This window comes from Haliotis rubra, unplaced genomic scaffold, assembly GCF_003918875.1.
Source record: "Haliotis rubra isolate DU_JTF1 unplaced genomic scaffold, ASM391887v1 Scf38, whole genome shotgun sequence".
NCBI lineage: Eukaryota > Metazoa > Mollusca > Gastropoda > Lepetellida > Haliotidae > Haliotis > Haliotis rubra.
Window position 1 is genome coordinate 317,733 of NW_025767057.1, and position 16,058 is coordinate 333,790.

Here is a 16,058-nt window from a genome sequence, read left to right on the forward strand (position 1 = left end):
ACACACGGCAACTCTTTTTCAATAGTGTCAAGTCGCCGCCCCCAACACTAGTCAGTTGTGGCTCATGATCTATAATAACATCTCAACAATGACCACACAGTGAGCTTGTCACGTGAATACACATTCCTTTCTGTGTCAGCACTTCCCTATTTGGAAATGGCTACTACGTTTTTATACTATCCATTGTTTTGCTTTAATGAAGGCTGAGATGACTGAATGTATCAGTGCATGAGAACAATACACCCAACCATGACTTGGCTGACTTGTTACGTCATGCATATCTTTAGCTATTAATGACTGACTTACCGACTGAGTTTGGTTTTACGCCGCTTTTAGCAATATTCCAGCAACATCGCGGCGGGGAACACCAGAAATGGGCTTCACACATTGTACCCATGTGGGGATTCGAACCCGGGTCTTCGGCGTGACGAGCCAACGCTTTTATAGGCTACCCCACCGCCCCTAGCTATTAATGAGTTACATACATACTAAATAACCTCCCACAGAAAACACATGAAACTAAATTTGACCTCAGTTTGATAGAAAGGTTGTAGTTGATGATGTATCAATAAAATAGCTTGTGGCACAACTATTGCAATACAATGCAATAATCAGATAATAGTGTAACGAGGTCATATTGTATACTTTCTTATTTGTCTGCAAACAAAAAAGGTTTGCAAATCTTGATCGTGACATTTTTAATAGAAAATGTGTACTGAAAATTCAAAGGAATTGTAAGTCATGATATAGTGTGATATAAATGGTGACATTTTCTGAAAAGCGTCTACCATTAAACATTCAAAATAAAGTGGTAAGACATTGAAGACATACGTGATTTAATTGTATGTTGGTATAAAAATATCACAGGTAAAGGTGAACGCACACATGTCTGTCTGGCGTGTGATTCAGCTGAATGATAAGCAGTTGTGCGAAACTATACCTATCCTTAAAAGCAAAGTGAAAAATTTAGTGTTATCAATTCAAGACCAGGAACGGTGTTTCTGCAAACCCCATGTTGTTCAGTTGAAGGTATTTAATTGAAACTTTGTACAAATTGTTAGAATTGATTGACTTTCTCAACCATTGAGCATTTGATATTTCATTTCTTGCAGAGAATAGTCTTAATTTTGACCTGCTTTTATACTGCAGAATTATATTCATATGCAGACATGTACAATGAGCTAGAAAAGGCGAGCTGTATTTCATACATTCTGTTAACCCTTTACCTGCTGGAGTAGAGAAATACTCAGTTGAAAATCAATACACATTCCAAATGCTAAACCTTCCATTCATATTGACATATGTTTGTACTTCTTTTCAAACCAATTGATTTAAACAATATGTTATTTCCAAAGAAGCTATATGTACAAGGTTTGAACATTGATATTACATATAAAAGGAAATAGACTGTTGCATTTCTAGGTTGGAATTCTGATGGAATATAACGTTAGAAGTGTTGCATGCTTACAAGTTACACCAACAACTAGTCTCTGAAATGAACATATTTTACTGAAAAAGGTTCATAGTAAAAAAAGAATATAATATAATGAAAAGGAGCCCTGAGACTTTCTTCATTTTCAGAAGCTGTGGAAATCTAGACTTGCCACATTTTCTAGACTTGCGTGGGCTTTCTTGGATATATTTGCTTCAGGGTCTGTACGACAGACTAGCTTACAAGTGTTAACAAATAAGATGTACTACTTAATGAACATATTACTTATGGTACCAAGCACTTATTGAAAGCGGTTAGAATCAGCTATGAATTTATAGACATAAGCAACATTCCACCTATTTCAAATTTAATAGCAATGATTTCAATATATCAAATTTGATTGGTTCCTAGTCATAACATTTCAATACACATTCCCATCTCCATGAGTCATGTTGTTAAATAAAGACGTCACTTAACTCTTTACCGGCTGGTATAGAACCATAGTGTAGGCTATCATTGTATACAATAGGGTTAAGGGTTCAAAGGACAGCTGCTGGAATTTATGGAATGTGCTCCTGAAAACTCATTTGGTATGTAGAAGTACTCCTTAAAAAATGCTATTGTTCTCCCCTGGAATGCTATTGTTCTCCTTAGGAATGCTATTGTTCTCCTTAGGAATGCTTTGATGTCCGAAACTGATTACTTATATGCTACTTCTATGCACATCATAGGAACTAAAATACATGTTGTACAAGTACATGATGCCTACTTTTCATCTTTTAACACTTGTGGAAAGGTTTATATATGCTTTACTACACTAAATGTGTGAATTTCTTCTGTAAATATTTTTCAAACAAACACATTCAAAGAATATAACACGTACACCTTATACCCACGTATGATATGATATTGAAGATAATTAAATCAGTTTCATGAAAAAATATCCGAACGATTACATTATGATACTGAAAGTGTAATCGGCTGGATATGGTGATTGTTTATACTCTTATTCTACCGACCTTCACCTCAGAGAGAAATTACCAAATACACTCCTATTTTAAGAAAGAGAAGAAGCCAGAAATGGCGATTATTACCGTTGTCGTTCTGCGTGATTTTGCGTCAGTCATGGCGTCACGCAGCACAGAAACTTGACAGTTTCGTGTAAACACATCACATTCCTGTATTGTATCTATTTTTAATTTCCTATTTCTTGCTTATATGCTCTTTCCATGCAAATGCGTGTCTGAAAATTTGAGAAAATGCTACACAGTGTAAAGTCTGAAGTTTTCTTTGTTTACATTTAAACAGGTGTTGTCTTTCGAGCACAGCAGTTGTTTCAACCCCCAATATCTTTCGTTTCACTTTATCTAGACACTTGGTATTGGTGCCAAAAAGACCAGTTGTAATTAGATTCTAAAATGTATCAGGAAGTCAGTAGGGCTGGGACGAGTAGGAAACAATGGAATCGAGTACCCGCATGTACGTACCCGAATCGGAATCGAGTACCGGAAATGTAAGAAATACATTCGGGTCAACTTTCTGAATATTCAATCACGATTTGACAGAGATTATTGTAGAAAACTTGAACAGTTGGTAAAAAGACATTAAAATTGACCTCAAGCTATTTAATTTAAGTCTGTTTAACCAATATAGAGAGTAACACTTTACTTACATTCCTCGTTATAACAACGAACGTTTTGTTCCTGCTGCTACTGTAACTTAACTTCTCACTGCTCATGCACAGATAAATTACAGTCATTAAAACTATGCTCTATTAATCGGACAATACCAATGATGTAAAAACCCGTGAATTTCCGGGTTAGAATTTGGTTATTCAGTAACCCATGCTTGTCGTAAGAGGCGACTAACGGGATCGGGTGGTCAGACTCGCTGACTTGGTTGACATATGTCATCGGTTCCCAATTGCGCACATCGATGCTCATGTTGTTGATCACTGGATTGTCTGGTCCAGACTCGATTATTTACAGACCGCAGCCATATAGCTGGAATATTGCTGAGTGCCGTGTAAAACTAAACTAAACTCACTCACTCACTCAAAAATGAAAAAGACAAGCTATTGTTTGCCCTTGTCATTACAGAGCTCTCTCCCTTTCCGGATACTCGATTCCTAGAAATAGGACTCGATTCCAGCTGTACCCGACCCGGATTCGAGTACCCGAGTACCCGTCCCAGCCTTAGAATTCAGTGATTCATTTGTCGCCGCTGAATAAGAAATATATGTGATGTAATTGGCGTTTCAATACCGGCCTTCGCGAAACGTGATTTTGTAAACACTATCCAATAGGGCGCAAAGTGCACTTGGGCGTTCGTGTGAGTGTATTTATGAAAACATCTGAACACGATTCCAGGTTTATCGGAAACGTTTCAGAATTATTAATGATTTTATGAAAAACTGATATCATTGTTAATTAATATGCTATTTTTGAAAGTCTATACTCCAAGTAATTATCCGATTTTGTTTTGATATGTCCGTCTGGCATCCCTTCCCATAGATGGATTTTAATTATATTTTTACTAATCATTTCAGCAATAGGCCTAATTTCTTTTTCATTCTTCGAATGTTTTAATTGAAGCAAATCATCTTTTAAAAATGATATATAAATTGACGAAAACTTAGTTAGCATAAACATTGCTCTCGCAACTGATGTGTAGGAAAAGAAACAAAACATTATGATGTATCTATTTCTGTTGTGAGTGATATGCAGGCCTACTTCGTAGTCACTTTGATTAAATGTTACATTTGAATATCGAAACCTTTTTGTCACAGCGAACACAACACTATCTCTTGTCATATTACACGATAATATTTGGAATTTTTAACTTATTTTATAACAATATCTGAATGCTAATGTTATACACTGATAGGTTCATATAAGGAATACACTGGCACAATAGTATTTCTCTGCCGAATCGTTGCAGCTTTCTATAATACACTTATGAAATATAATACATGTTTTCCGTTCTTGAAGACATTGAAAAGAACTATCTATGCATTAAATGGAGGTTAACCTGATTAATGGGTATCGAGGAAATTATGTTCATCTACTACAGCGTTCTATAATACACTTATGAAATATACTCTCCAAAAAAGAAACGCATCATGAAAACGTGATTCATTTTACAAAAAGTTTTGCTCTGTTTATGAGTCCTATGGTGTTTATGGTTTGAAACATCACAACAAAACGCACCATCCGTAAAATACCCGTATTTAACAGCATGATTTTCAATTTCGGCGTGTAGTGTCACAGAATACACAATTCACATGTAATGCACGTGAAAGTTGGGGATCAGATAGTCTCAATGATGGGTATAAAAGGTTGATCGCTGTCTGTCGATTATTCACTGTATTTGGAATATTGTTGACGAACGCAAAATGCCACGTCTAAGTGAAGCCAACCGTCATATCGCCATTGGTTTGCTTGAAGCTGGCCAGTCTCAACGTGCAGTTGCCCGACGCAGGAATGTTCACCAAAGCACCATTTCACGGCTCTGGGAGAGATATCGCCGGTAGAATGCGGTAGCAGATGCCCCTCGTAGTGGGTGACCTCGAGCGACCACTGCGGCGCAGGATCGCTACATCCGGGTACATCACCTGCGTCATCGAACAGCTACGGCGACCAGTACCGCTCGACAAATACCCGGATTGAGGAGGCTTTCTGCACAGACCGTCAGGAACAGGTTTACGTGCCAGAAGGCCTTATTTTGGCCCTGTACTTCGACAACAACATCGTCGACATCGAGTTCAATGGTGCACCAACGTTCAGGCCTGGAACCTACCGAATTGGCGTAGAATCTGGTTCAGTGATGAATCACGATTTCTATTGGAACGACGCGATGGAAGAATGCGGTCGTACAGACGTCGACGTGGACGTTTCGCCGAGGCATGCGTTCCCCAGGTGGACAGATTCGGCCGGGGCGGTGTTATGATGTGGGGAGCGATCACCTGCCGTAGGAGAAGTGATTTGGTGATGATCAAGGGTAACCTGACAGCTCAACGGTACTGTGACGAAATCCTACGCCCACACCTCCTTCCAATCATTGATCGTCAGAGGGAGTTGTTTCAACAGGACAATGCCAGGCCCCACACAGCACGTCACACTAGAGACTTCCTCCAGAACCACAACATCAATATGCTCCCCTGGCCCTCAAGATCACCGGACTTAAACCCCATCGAACATCTGTCGGATGCCCTGGACAGACAGGTGGGACGCCGTAACCCTCAGCCCCAGACACTTCAGCAACTCGCACAGGCACTACAGGCAGAGTGGGCTGCGAATGGGCAACACGAGATTCTGAGACTTATTCGTTCGATGCCGAGGCACCACCACACGTCTCCATGTGACACTAAAACTGACTTTCCTCGAGTTGGTGCCAAAGACGGATAAGTCTGCATTCCCAGTGTGCAATTTCGCTATATTTCATTGACTCATTAAGCCTAAAAGATGTTTCAAAATAAACATAAAATACAGTTGAAATTCTTATATGCGTTTCTTTTTGGGAGAGTATATAATACATGTTTTCCGACCGTGAAGTCATTAAAAAGAATTATGCATTTTCTGCAGTCACTTGTGAATTGAACTAAATGAAGGTCCATCTGATTAATGAGTATCGAGGAAATTATGTTCATCTATAAAGTAGACGCAGCTTCATGTTTTCAAGACATCTTTCCGGAATATGCGTCTGTGAAGGCGTTCAGATAATGACGATATTGCACAGTATTATTCACTAGATTCCTGTCAACAGAAAGGTCGGATAAAAGATAATTTTTTATTCAGCAGTGTTGGCCCTGAGGCCTATAGTACAATTACAGTTTGATCTGCTTGCACGTGGTGCTAGTAACATATTAAGTTTCTATTGGCATTGAATGCATATTTCAGATAAAAACTAATGGTATTATTGTCACAACATCTATATTGTTTGATGTTAAAAGATTTGGCAATGTGTGTTCATACATTACACTTTTTGACAGACTTGGCAAATAATTAATAAATGATATTGATAGCATCTTCACGACTTGGCAGTCATGACAATTTAAGGAGTGAAAAGTGAGCGATAGGTCTTGTGGGAATTCAAAGATCCATTAAGACTGTAGCCGTCTAAGCTTAACTCTGTGTGTAATATTTATACATTTTTTATCCACGGACAACATGCTTCTAATATTAATATTATTTCCATGGATTCATCATATTTTATCTATAGCTGTGCTATAGTTTTTCATTAAAATGTCTTTTCTGTTGTTGGAATTGAAGTAAGTCCCACACAGAGCTGGGTTCATTTGTCTTTGAAATATAAATTATGCAAACGGCTGGAACCTTGTGTTCCAATACAAAACCAATTTTTGTTTCCTGAAGTTTAATTTGTGATGCATTTCATTGCTAGTCAGCTAGGCTATTCCATTTGTCCGAACCACAACATACGGAGACAGATCATTCAGCAGACCCAGTGCTGTACTCTGGAAATGATTACCTGAAAATGTCAGAAAATCAGAAAATATCAACAGTTTCCGATCTTGTCTCAAAACCATCCTCTTCAAACGAGCATTCGACTAAGTGCACATGAGCAGGACTCTGGATATGTAGCGCTATACAAATGTCTAATTTGATTTGATTTGATTTGATATACCCGTTAGAAACCCACCCCCATCCCACCCCACCCCACTGTATATTTATACATATCAAAACCTCAAAAGATATTTGCGAAAAGACATGATACAGAGAACAGTAAGAGATTTTATATCGATTATATATCAGGATGAATGTCATTTTCGTCATTTGGCTAAGATTTATCAATTCTTTCTTGGGTTATCGCGCTAACAATCTTTATATTGGCAAAACCCTCAGATTATTGCTGTGACCTTGAAAATTATCTCAAGGTCACTCCATTTCACTTGTGTCGGTGAATCTCGCCAATATACCTTGGTACCAAATTTGAACAAAATCCATCATTTCTTTCTTGAGTTATCGCCCTAACAAGCTTATTTGATGTATGAAATGCAACGAAAACAAACACCCGCGTATTTACGAGTGATTAAAACTGTTATTACAATTTACGTAAATATTTATTACATTTTACCGCAACGAAAATTATTACAATTTACGTCAATCTTTATTACAATTTGCGTATTACAATTTACGTCAATTTTTATTACAATTTACGTTTTTATTACAATTTACGTCAAGTTTATTACAATTTGCTGCAAGTATTACAATTTGCGTTTTTATTACAATTTACGTCGTAACAATGCGCGTTTATACGTCGTTTTATTTGTTGATTGTGCCGAAAGACTAATGTAAAAAACCTGTACTTCCCATGTCTTGTACACCATGAAAAGCGAGTGGAGGTGAACAAACCATCATGGAAAATCTGGTGAAAGAATCAATCGACCAGAAGCAATATGTATTTTACAGTCAGGAGTGAAAATGAACTCTATAAAAGTGGCGTACAGGCAGGTGTCCTGAAAGGTAGATATTCAAGGAATCAATTTGACATTTGCACTCAGAAACTTTACACTCTCAATGACATTTCCACAGTGAGGGAAATTGGACTAAGGCAAGCAGTTCAAACAGTATCTAAATGCGGTGGCCAGGATTATGCAAGGTGTAAACTGTTCTAAAACCTGTGCTTAATCATTTCTAGGGAAGCCTTTGCTTTAATGAAAATTGGATTAATCTAATCTATAAACATTACTTAATTAAAAGAAGCCTCAGTGATCACAGAAAGAAACCATGTTAATCTTGTCTTCTCAATTATCCCTGTTCAACAATCAGTCAATCTGAACAATAATTGGGTTAATTAATCAGACAATGTACACAATGCCTGGACATTTTAGACAATATACACGATGAATGAGTGAATCAGGCAATGTACACATTGACTGGTTATTTCAGTCATTGTAACACTTTGCCTGATTGTAGACATTGACTGAAACATATACACGTTCAGTTAAAAATCCATGTTGAATAACATATTAACATAAGAACATATAACACTTTTAGTAATACCGTCGAGCGTGTAAATATATAGTACATTACTGTTTATACCACAGATTTTTTGCATCAAATAATAACCTGCCCTGTGCTAGATCATTTGGGCATTTGACAAGTCATTAACTACTAGTCTTCTAACAGCTGTTTAGAAGAAAGTCATACTGACATATTTCATGAATATAGTTCGTGAAATTACCTCCCCGTGATATAACAACGCCATGGTCCATATAGTGATGAACGAATTGTCCAGCTGGGACCGTTTTTAATCAGCAGTTATGGCGTTGCAGCTTGCATGCCATCTGAATCTTCTCCACGGTGCATAAATGGATCACAGTATCAGTGTAAGAGTTTAGAATGGCTGAGTGCTGCTATTCAAAATTTATTACCGACATTTCTCATTAGCGCTATTAATATTGAACCACGACAGCCATTATGATTGCACAGATGATCATACATATATGTTACTTTAGTTTCAGTACTCATCCTTCATTGAGACAGACGTGTTACGTGGTGTTGAAATCACATTGGACAGTTCTTTTGCCATCTCTCAGATAAATTTATTTATTAATTTATTTATGTAGCATTTTGTTTGTTACAGGAGAAAGGCAATTTCGAAAATTTACAGAATTCAAACTATCAAGTTGCAAAGTGTCCAGGACGAGGTGTGTTGAACCATGTGGAGACACAGGAAACCATCTTTTATGTTCAGCGTAATTCTTGCGTATAGCGCCGTTTTCACATATATGAGTATCAAATGGCTGGGATTTCCAAAGAGTTTCAAAGTTGAAGATATTATGATTGCCAGGCGTAGTAATCTGAAGGTGCCGCAAAGGCTCATCCCTGAACTGCTGAATTACCAAACACGTGATTATTCCAGAATCATTGTACATAACGGAACATTCCGTCCTTCCTTTAACACAAGCAACGAGAAATTCACATCTGTTACATCAGTAGATGTGTACAACGAGTTTGAATACGAATCTTTTAAGATCAAAGAACCTTTATTTCCAAGAGACATCGACAGGGAATTGTTTTATAAGTTCGGTACTGGGACTCAACTTCTAGATCCTATTCCCTATAAAAGATTACGAGGCGTTGTGGAAGTTATTCGAAACGGCTCATTCAGCAAAGCTATTACGTGTGGATGGCCTAGCAACTATGCACCAATGCATGAGACATGTTCCGGGACTGCTACATATTTCGACAAGCTTTGCCCTCTACTATCACCGGAAGCAAACTGTTTTCAACACTTCATGGACGGGCTACTTCCAAAACTGGTTCAGGTGAGGGATCTTCTACTCCATCCAGACATGAAACTTCTCATTGCAAAACCAAGAACAGGAGATGAAAAAATGATAATGAGCATATTGGATCGAATGGGTATCCCGCGGAAACAAATTATATGGTATAATGGTAGGACCTATACTGCCAACTTCATGGTAGCAGCGTGTATCACTCCGCCTGTACACCCGGTTCTCTGGAAGACTGCAAGGGCACTCATTGGGGTAGTAGGAAATATTCCAGTTCCTCCAAACAAGGCGCTGATTATACTCCTCACTCGGGCATACAGTCATAATGGCGGCCGCAAGATACTGAATATACAGGAAGTGGTCGATGTTCTTGAAAGGCGATACAGTAAAGAAAGAGTTGTTTTGTTTAAAGGAGGATATTCGTTAAATGAGTCTTTGGATCTTTTTGGAAAAGCATATCTTATCATCGGTGTACATGGAGGAGCACTCTATAATTTGTATTTTGCAAGACGTACCACAAAGATCCTGGAAATAATGCCATATTCAAAAACTGGCTATCCAAAAGGCCTTGCCACCACAATATTTTGGTCAATGGCCAATTTGATAGGGCAAGAATATTGGAGGATATTTGTTCAACCGTCGAGTACGCAGAATGATGTTGTTCTTGATTTGAAACTTCTGAACGAGACATTATCAAAAGTGGACAGTGTGCTTCCTGTGAAGCATCGTCCGATTCTACAGGCTTACAACAGTACGCACTCACAAGCTTAGTGGTCTGTCCGATTCCAGTATAAGCACCCTTAAAACAATGCTGGGGAAATAGTTTAACAATTCTGTCTCCAGATATGGTGGAGGTGGGGTAGCCGATCTGTTCGACGTTTGTTCGTTACGCCGAAGACCCGGGTTTTATTGCTAAAAGTGGCGTAAAGACATACTCAATCACTCTTGACTTGACACAAAGTAAATGTATAATAAAAGTATATTAAAGGTTCTGTGTTTGCAGCACAATTTGAAACGGAACAATGTATTTGTTATTTTCTGTTGCAGTGTTTGAGTTGTAAGACTGCGTGAAATATTATGTGATATTATGAAATATATCTGAGAGACTGCAGCATTTGGATATGCAATGTAATGTCATTATGTCTCGATAACATACGTTGCAGTTATGTAGGATTGTCATGTTTTTTTGTGTTACTGTAACGTCACTATACAAGGGCGGCCAGTAAATATTCCAGTCCAGTGATTGATATCGTCAGCATTAGGAAATCCCACCCATTTGATACTCATATCTGCTCCTGACTACCTAATTGAGTTGGTGACCAAACATGTTCCATCGCGAGCCTCGCGATCAGCTGATCAACCTCTATTGGTCATCCAAAGACGTAAACTGAAAGCCTTTGGAACCTGCTGCCACTGGAACAAAGACAAACAACACCCCTTGATTCCTTCACATGTGCCTTAAAAACACTTCTCTTTAGAAATTACTACACTTACTAACAAACATATCCTCCCAAATAAAATCAACTATTTTATGTACAAATGTTTTATGTCTTGTAGCACTCCTGTCACCTTTATATGTAGCGCTTTGAGCATACATTTTTGTATGGAATCCAGCGCGGTTTAAATACACATATTATTATTATCATTTAACAAGGCCCTAAGGCTAGAGAGACACAGCAGTGGCTGGCCATGCATCTGGTCGCCTCTTACGATCCCTATTGGTTACTGATCCTTACGATCCGGGATAAAATGCGTCTTCAACCACCCATGTTTGTCATAAGAGGCGACCAAAGGGAGAGAGTGGTAAGGCTTGCTGACGTGGTTGACATCATGTCACTGTATCTCAGTTGTACAGGTCGAATACCATGATGCCAGTTACACGACTGTCTGGTCCAGACTCCACTCTGGTCATCCGTTTGATCAGTGTGTTATAACAACACGCTTATTAACAAAACTGATTGTTGTGGGAGTAAGAACCACCAGTGGCGACCACATCAGCACCTGGCGTAGCCACCCGTCTCACGGACAGACAGACAGACAGATAGTTTATTAAAGTCTCACCTCACAAGCGCATAGTAACAATACACAATACAAGTGCAATAAAACAGTGAGCCACCCTTTCTTGGTTACGGGAGACTATATAGCTAAGAACATATTCACACAATATGAAAACTATAGAAGTTAATATTAAATAACGAAGAACAATCAAAATACATCAGTAAGATATCATAAAGTATACGTATATATAGACAATATAAAACCATTACCTAATACCAAATAAACATTGTTTCCGTTTCTGAAGTAAAAGCTTGCAGGTTTTGGGCGGAATGAAAAACAATATTCGGATTGGCTAAGATGAAACTAACTTTCAGTACATCTGTAAAATCCACTAGTTACCTCTAGAGTACCTGCGTTAATTTGTGCTTCGTTCTAACAGTATGATCTCTAGTTCAAACCTGGCTTCCCAAAGATGCTCACACTGTGGGCCATGCGAATATTTAGATGACACTGTCTTGAAACCAATAACCTTAACAAATATTCAGTGTGGTTTCATGAAAAATCGAAGTACTATTGATCATTTAGTACGATTAAAATCCTTTGTTAAAAATGCTATAGTAAATAAACAACACGCAGTATTGGTATTCTTTGATCTCGAAAAGCATACGATACCACCTGGAAGCATGGCATTTTAAAGGATTGACATGACTTTGGTTTGAGGGGTCGTTTACCTCTTAACAATACAAACAGAGATAATATGTTGTTGAGGGAGACAAGGAGGATCAAAGTACGTGTAACATTCTTTTAGATTTAGAAAATTTAAAACCAGTTTTCAAGACACCATTTATTTATTTGTTTAAACACAACTGCAGTTGCCGTTCTAAAGAATGCATAATTGTACCTGACAAGAAATATTAAAATCATCCGCAAAAAGTGATCCATCGATCACCGGATTTTATGATTCAAGAACGTTTTAATCACGATACGGCTGATCTATTTCCGATGTGACTTTAAACTTCAACTCACTCACCCAAAACAGAGATTTTGTTACAGGTTCACGTTAAATGGACCACTGGTAAAGGTTTTCAGCACCATTTCCGTGCTCGTTGGTTTTACCATCACACTAACTCAGGTATAATAAAAAGTACGAGAACCTGGTTGCAGGCTGACTGACTGATGAAAATGAGTATTTCCAATTAAATAGGCCATGAGTGTTACACGTACTTCGATCCTCCTTGTCTCTCTGAACAACATATTATCCCTGTTTGTACTGTTTTCCCATACTGCTACGAGTGTGAGTGACAGCCGATGATTGCAAATGCATATTAAGCATATGCTCTTACCTTGATATGTCAATGTTTTTGCGTAGCAACATACATAGATTGAACGTATAGTGCACATCTTTCCTTCCCTCGTTCAGTTTCAGAAAAGGCCGGGCGACTATTTTCTTGAATGTAATTAGTTGCAGTGTTGTCACAACAACTCAGTGACGTAGGTATGCTAATGCACACTTTACACCGATTACTTGCCTTGGAGAGATGTGCATAAATTTTCATAGTTGCAACTGAAACATGCAACTGAAACTATGTGTATCATGCATATAAATTGGTATTAAACCTGATATAATCTGATTTAAATATAGTGTTCTGCCATTATCATGTTGTCATGTATGACGTAAAATAACCGTGAAATGAAAGAAAATGAATTAACGTCAATGTGCGAGTTACGCAATATCTTATTACGAAGAGAATCCTTCCATAGAAGTGGCGAAAAGAAATGCATGTTCAACGATACGTCACGGTGTAAAAAGGATATGACATATGGTATATGTTCTGTACGTTATCCTTGGATACCAAGCATATTTGGTGAGTTCGTTAACATCGTGTATCGAATTGACATGACGTCCTGGTTAATAGCGGATAAAACGGTTTCTGCATGCATGCACGTATTTTACAGACGGTAACTCCAGAGAGTTGTGTGTCGAGATTCATCAGCAGATGTTCTGTCATTGTATCGCATGGTGACGATCACTGGATTGTCTGGTCCAGACTCGATTTGTTTACAAACACCTGCATAATACTGCTGAAACTAATATATATTCATGATGCGTCAAAATTGTACACTCGAGTCTGCTTTTAAAAGAGATTTCTTATGGATGTGGAAAGGGTTTTGTCGCTTCTATCTATTTGATCATGATCAGTGATAGTTGGTTTTCTGAAAGAAGAGTGATTATGATACATGTATAACATCATCTGTACACCGTCCATTGTCGGAATCTAGTTGGCATTGTTGTGAAAGTTGCGTCTGATGTTGACCAGCTACATATAGGGTTCAAATGCTGATAAAACATGACCTCGCCCGTGCCGTATTTTACAGTGTGGAATATGCATATCGGCCAGTGATCTCAGTGTAGAAAATATGTCTGATATCTTACATGCAGATGGGGCTAACTTTATGTTGATGTAAACTGAAACAACATAATAAGTATTGTATTACCATGCGTAACTAATGCTCATCTTGGATCGAAAGCAAAAAAAGCCAGATCTGTGACACAAAGTGGGTGAATTACTGCTTTATCAACGTAGACAGTAATATTGCAGCTTTATCACTACAGTCAGCAGTATTGCAGCTTTATCACTACAGTCAGCAATATTGCAGCTTTATCACTACACTAAGCAATATTGCAGCTTTATCACTACACTCAGCAATATTGCAGCTTTATCACTACAGTCAGCAATTTTGCAGCTTTATCAATGTAGTCAGCAATATTGCAGCTTTATCAACGAAGTTAGCAGTATTTTAGCTTTATCACTAGTCAGCTATATTCCAGTTTTAGCAACGTAGACAACAATATTCCAGCTGTTCCACTAGTCAGCAATATTGCAGCTTTATCACTACAGTCATCAATATTGCAGTTTTATCAACGTAGACAGCAATATTCTAACTTTATCACAGCAATGGTCCAACTTTATTCGCCTGTCAGCAATGGTCCAGCTGTATAGCCACAGTTATCTAAAAGCTATCTTTATTACCACAATCATCGGTATGACACACACAGTTACAGAGCCATTGTAACACAGCTAATATAAAACTGTCATTTAATCTCAACTAAAAGTCGAGCTAGGGAAATTTAATTTATTTATCAATGTTCTTTGAAGGGCTATAAAAAAAAAACCCCGTTCACATGCGCATTTACAAAGCCATTAGGAATCCATTTTTACCTGTCCTCTGTTGTATATGTTTGATAAGAAAATTTGTAAATTTTACATAGCACATCAACTTCAGTTATCAGTTGTTCCAATATTCTCGACAGGGTGCTGTCGTTCCTAAATCTACTATATATATATTGTTAACAACATATAGTCTGATGTTTGAACCACGTCAGTTATTAGGATACATAATACATCTTATATCAATGTAATTATTTCACCGCATGTGATCACAAACTTAGGTTAGTGACATGATCTCATGAAATAACTGCGGCCATTCAACCATGACCGAGCTCGTTATGGCCACGGCAAGTGCGCTTCAGTATCAACAAAACATAACGCGTCAGACCAGGCACTGAAGCCAAAAAGTTGCTACAGTCGTATTATATTTCCATACAATCCTCGACAGCATCCAGTAGGTACCGTTAATACTTAGTGCAGAACTTGCAATACCGCGCATGCAGACTCCCTGGATATCTCCCAGATCGAAGCGCAGTGCAGCGGAGTTCCTTTGTCAATTACGATAGTCTAATTTGCTATACGCTATACGACATGGAGGATTCAGACTTCTGAGGGTGAAGGCTGTTTAAAGGTCATGTTGAACTTAGAGGAGACAGATGCGAAAATCATCTTCAATGGTGCTCACATACGACCAGCGCTACCAAGCCCCGCTTAACATGTAAGTGTACGTTTTTACTCAACTGTAAAGTCTAAATGGTGCGAATTCCATTTCATTCTATGAGTTGTTGCTGTAGTGATTGTCTATGGTGATCGATTTACGCTAACGACGAATGAAGTACATGTAAACAAACAGCTGACTGTGTGCACACGATTAGCGTCAGGGAACACGTTCTACAGAAGCACTACTTATGTAGTCATTACTGTCATACGATACAGTGTTGGCATATTTCTGTATGTACTTCGCCATACGTGCTGTATTTATGTGGCATGTTCAACTCTATGGGCTAATGTTTGCTGCCGTTATGTACATCGACCAAATCAAGATGTAATAACAAAAGGCACATGCGTGTTGTTATCAAGGAATACAATGTTGCTGGATTAACCATAAAGTGAGTTATTTTGTGCCAAGATGTGTGATATTTATGCTTTAATCGCAATTTGAAAAAAGAAAACAACATCAATCTGAAAAAAGAAAACAACG

General features: G+C 38.1%; 1 protein-coding gene across 3 annotated transcripts in view; it reads left to right on the forward strand.

Annotated features, from left to right (window-relative positions):
• Window positions 1-1,016: 1,016 nt before the first annotated feature.
• The window catches only part of LOC124286312 (calcium-activated chloride channel regulator 1-like), a 56,706-nt gene continuing 41,664 nt past the window's right edge, over window positions 1,017-16,058 (forward strand). For 2 of the 3 annotated variants that reach the window (XM_046722671.1, XM_046722672.1), the window contains exon 1: window positions 15,265-15,575. The gene's annotated coding sequence lies outside the window, so the exon portion shown is untranslated. Of the gene's footprint in view, window positions 1,030-15,264; window positions 15,576-16,058 lie in introns of those variants that run through there. The other variant, XM_046722673.1, reaches the window with a different exon arrangement.